Source organism: Trichosurus vulpecula, chromosome 7, assembly GCF_011100635.1.
Source record: "Trichosurus vulpecula isolate mTriVul1 chromosome 7, mTriVul1.pri, whole genome shotgun sequence".
Classification (NCBI taxonomy): Eukaryota; Metazoa; Chordata; class Mammalia; order Diprotodontia; family Phalangeridae; genus Trichosurus; species Trichosurus vulpecula.
The window spans coordinates 241,187,645-241,193,086 of record NC_050579.1 but is presented as its reverse complement, the minus strand read 5'-3'; positions in this window follow the sequence as shown (position 1 = coordinate 241,193,086).

The following is a 5,442-nucleotide window of genomic DNA, read 5'->3' as shown; positions in this document are numbered from 1 at the left end:
GGGGCAGCCGGTACGCAATCGCACTGGCGGAGAGGGTGTCCCTCGGCATGGGGGCCGCCATCTTGGTTTCTATTCCTCCTCTTCCCACTTGGGGTGGGGGTGGGGAGATCTGACCTGTTAGATTCCCTCGCCCTAGGGCCAGCCTTCCTCCTGCAGTGTACCAAGCATCGTGCCCCTGGCCTTGGTTAGTCCGCAGCCACTCTTAGGTGATCTAGAAAGGAACTTCGAGACCCGACATCGAGTTAACAGGAGAGGAAACTGAGACTTAAAGAGAGGACGTGACTTGCCCAAGCTGGCAAAATCTGGGCTTCCTCAGTCCTTGTAGGATGCTCTTTCCGCCGGCAGCTAGGTGGCACTGGGCTGGCCTTGGAGTCTGGAAGATCGAGTCCAAATCCAGTCTCAGACATTTACTAGCCGTGTGACCCTGGTGTTGTCGTGTCCGGTTCTTTGTGACCCCATCTTGGTGAAGGAGTCCTTCTCCAGCTCATTTTACAGATGAGGAAACTGAGGCACGCAGGGTGAAGCGACTTGCCCAGGGTCACACTGCTAGTGAATGTCTGAGGCTGGATTTGAACTCTGGAGGATGGGTCTTCCCTGAGTCCAGGCATGGCACTCTATCCACTGACCCACCTGGCTTCCCTGTGAGCCACTTAACCTCTATGGGCTTCAGTGATCTCCATTGTAAAATGGGGATGGTAACACCCACCTGTCAGAGTTGTTGTGAGAATCAAATTTGCAAAACGCCTGGCAGGCAGTGGGAGTTAGAGAAATGCTTATTCCCTTCCCGTTGCTCTCTACGGCCTCTTACTTTTGCCAGGGACTTCACGACAATCACCACGACAAATTGGGTGAGAGGATTGTCTCTGTGAACTTTATGAGCCATCAGGGTTGCATGAATACGGGTGATGGTTTGCAGTCTAAAGCAACACAACATGGTAGAGAGAACAACGCACTTGAAGTCTGGGGACCTGGGTTTGAGAATCAGTTCTATTACTTTTGAGCTCTGCTTGAAGTTGCTTCTCTCTGTGCCTTCATTTTTCAGACACTGCCTATTCCTCGAAATCTCTCTGGATCTCTTATGTTTTATTTGTGAATTCGTGTCTCTACAGCACCTACCATAGTGCTTTGTTATATGTAGACGAATAGACGATAGTAAAGTTCAACAAATTCAGAACTAGATAATGACAAGTGTGCCAGCAACATTATGAGAAAAGGCTAATGTGGCCTTTAAATGTGACCATGAAATGAGCCAGAGTGGCCAGAATAAAGACGGTGATAGTTTTACTGTACTCTGTCCTGGCCAGATCACATCTGGAATATTGTGTTCAATTCTGGGTGCCACATGTTAGGAAGAACACTAATAATCTGTTGAGCATCCAGAGGAGGGTTATCGAGATGGCCAAGGGGATCAGGATTACACCAAATGAGCAGTAATTGTTTAGTGTGGAGCGGAGACTTTGGATGTAATAGCTGTCCTTAAGTATTTGAAGACCTGACATATAGAAGAAGGATTCTGTTTGTTATCTGGGCAATCTTAAGAACAGTAGATAGAAGTTACAGAGAGGTAGATTAAGATTGAAGTAAGAAAATGTTTTCTAACAGAGTTGTCCAAAAGTGCACCGGGCTCCCTGAAGAAGCGGTGGGATTCCCCTTGCTTGAAATCTAGAGGACTCCTTGTCAGGGATGTGATAGAGGGAAATTTTTAGTTGAGCACAGAGTACAAATTGGGCTAGATGGCTAATGAAGTCTCTTCCTATTCACAGATATTGTGACTCTTTAAAATGTGTTAGCAGATAGAAGAATGTTGAAGTCTGGATAGTTCTTGTCTAAGAGTCAAATCCTCAAGTTCTATAGGTTTTAGAAAGTCACCACTGTTGCTGTGGGTGGGCCTTTCCAGAGCCGTCTAGCTTGAGCAGCAGCAGCAGCAGTTTAAATCCAGGGTGGCTGCGTACAACATTTCATGTACACACTCAAACCAACCACCAGCAACGACACACAAAGTTGAACAAAACCGCCTGGAAGAGTAATTGCAGTTGTACATTTTAGAGCTAGCATTTATATAGTGCTTGAAGGTTTATAAGGAGCTTTGTATGTTGTCTCAAAGTGCTGGATCTAGAATCTGGAGACCCAAGTTCAGAAAAAGGGCCTTAAGCATGGTCTGATTGTGTTCCCCTGGGGAGGTCATTTCACTCTGTCTACTTCAGTTTCCTCATCAATAAAATGCAGATATTGCACCTAGCTCTTAGGGCTGTTGTGAATACCAAATGAGATGATCCTTGTAAAATAATAAATGACATAAACATAAATGTTATTTGTTGTTATTATTAATCACCCCACAACCCTGTAAAGTAGGTGGTCACTCAGGTAACTAAGTGTAACTAGGCAACTAAGATAAGGTAACTAAGAGGGAAGTGACTTGCCTAGGGTCATATACAACTTTACACTTTTATAATTTCCTGTTTGTTAAAAGAAGGGAAGCTCACACTTATTTAGTGCTTTTAAAGTTCACAAAGTGCTTTAAATACATTATCTAATTTGATCCTCACCATAATCCCATAAGGTAGCTGCTGTTATGTCCATTTTACAGATGAAGAAATTAAGAGGTTAAGGGACTTGGCCAGGGTCATACAGTGAGTAACTATTTGAAATGGGAATCAAATGAGGGTCTTTCTGACTTAGCTCTAGCACTCTAGCCGTCACCCTCAGAAGTCACTAAACTTTTCATATTCTTTGATCCGGTGATTCCACTGCAGTGTATACTAAAATGAGGTCAGATAGGAAAAAAACAGTCTCATGTACCCAAATATATATAGCACTTTTTGTGGTAGCAAAAACTGGAAACAAAGTGGGCGTTCATTGATGGGTGACTGGCTGGACAAATTATGATGCATAAATGTAATGGAATATTGTTGCACCACAAGAAACAATGAATATGAGAAATTCAGAGAAACTTGGGCAGATGTGTATGGATTGATAAGAAATAAAGTAGGCAGAATCAGAAGGACAATATATAGAATGCTACCATATTACTACAATGCTACTATGTTATATATGGAGACAACACCAAAAGGCAGCCAAACTCAGCTTAATTACAATAATCAATAATGGCCCCCATGAACAAATGATGAAACACACTCCCCTTCTCTTGGCGGGGGAGGGAGAGCTATGGGTGCAGACTGTTGCATACAGTGCCAGATGTGGATTTGCTTAACTGTGTTTCCTTGTTACAAGGGAGGAGGTTCAGTGTAGGGGGTGGTGGAAATATATTGGGAAAAACAAAAAGTCCTCAATAAAACTGAAAAAGAAAATAAAGGAAGACTGTGCTTTAACTTTAACAAGCGAGTAGCAGCCTCATCCATTGCAGTTGTCCAGAGCTTTTTCTTGTTTGGCATAGTCATAGTCTGTATATCATGTTTCTGCTTTTATCACTTGATGTCCCTTCAGGCAAGCATCCCTTTATTTTCTTGCATTTTTCATATTTATCCTTCCTTATGGCCACATACGTATAAATCCAAGGGATGATGATGATGATGATGATGATGATGATGGTCCACTCCCTGAGAAAATCTTTCATCCACCCCTTCTCATGAGCCCAACTCCCTTTTCCTCCACCCCTTTTCCCAAGGAGACCATCCTTTTATCCACCCCTTGTTCTGAAATTTCTCTATCTCCTAACTCTCTGGAGATAACAATTATGAATCAAACCTTTCCATAAATATAATGAGGGAAGAACCTGACAGGGATGGGCTCAGGACAGAAGTTCTCTGTTCCAGCTGTTTTTTCCACAAATGAGAATGAAGGAACAGCCAAGAACAGAGGCAGCAGTTAGCAAAGCAGGAGACTGAGCAGGCCCATGGCCTGGCGTTGAGGGGCGAGAGGAGGGTTAGCTGTGGAGAGACACACTCTCCCAGCTTTCCTCCCTTCTGCCTCAGGAAGCAGAGGGTCAGAGCCAAGAGCCTGCACAGATGTCAGGGAGGAGGTAGCAGAAGCATTGAAAAAGTAGAGGGGTGAGAGAAGCAGCCTGGAGAGGGAGAGCAGCAGAGGGAGAAGCTAAGGTTGGGGTGGGGGGAGTGGAGGGGGACCTAGGAGAGAAACCAGGGGAGAGTATTGGCAGGCTGGGGTGATACTGATGTTTGCTTTCCTCCTAATTAATGCGGTTTCCCTACCCAACCCCCTGCTGTTTCCCAGCTGGCCAACCTCAGTAACCAAATGCCTACGTGCACTGTCCAGTTGGGGAGCTCAGAATTTCTTGACATTGTACAGCCTCTAAGAGGGGTCTGGTTTCATTTTCATGGCCTCCCCCATTTGCCGCCTCCTTTTGTGCTGATGAGGAAAGGGACAGTGCCCAAGCTGATGAGTGAGGAGGGACCATAGCTTGAAAGCTGGCGAGGAGGAGCCCTCCCTACTGCCAGAGTCGTCCTCACATCACTGCACACTCCTGGCTTGCTAGCCTCACCTTGGTTTCCCACGACCTCATGAAATTAAAGCATTACCCAAAGGGACCATTCCCTAACTGTTTGGGCTGGGAACTTCCAGACGGAATCCTGGAATGGACTTTGCTCAACTTGCTTAAGTGACTGCAACATGCAGGTGTCCCTTCTTCCTGGAAAAAAAAAGAATGGTGTCAATAGAATAATTTATAAATTGAATTATTGGCAGCGTCAATTTATAAATTGAATTATCTTTCCCGTAGCTTTCATTCTTTTCTTTAGTGTCCAGAGGTGCTTAACACTTTCACTCTTAGTTTCTGTTCCTACCTCAAGCTTCCCATGTCAAGTAGTTATTACTAAAATCTGTAAACAAATGAACCAGCAGAGTAGCTTCCATAATGAATCCTCTTATAATATGAATAATCACGCCATGATATGTGTGATTCCTAAGTTTGGGGTAGGGAGGCTGGAGAATTTCTTCTAAGAATTACAGAATATGAGAATTGTTTCTTTTTCGTTTGTTTTTTGGAGGGGATAAGGGAAGGCAATTGGAATTAAGTGACTTGCCCAAGATCACAGCTAGTAAGCGTGTCAAGTGTCTGAGGTTGGATTTGAACTGAGGTCCTCCTGACTCCAAGGCGGGTACTCTACTCACTGCGCCACCTAGCTGTCCCAGAATATGAGAATTGGAGGAGAAGTCCCAGATCATCTTGTCCAAACAGTGCTGGTACATCATAGGCACTTAATAAATGCTTTTTGACTGACAGAAATCCCTTCTTAAAGCATACCCACACCTTCATATCAATGAAAGGGATGAAAGGCAGAGAAATAGAGAACAATGAAACACAGAGGTGAGCACAGAAGACCTGGAACAGGGGTGGGGAACCTGCGGCCTTGAGGCCACATGGGGCCCTCTAGGTCCTTGGGTGCGGCCCTTTGACTGAATCCAAACATTACAGAATGAATCCCCTTAATAAAAGGATTTGTTCTGTAAAACTTGGACCCCATCAAA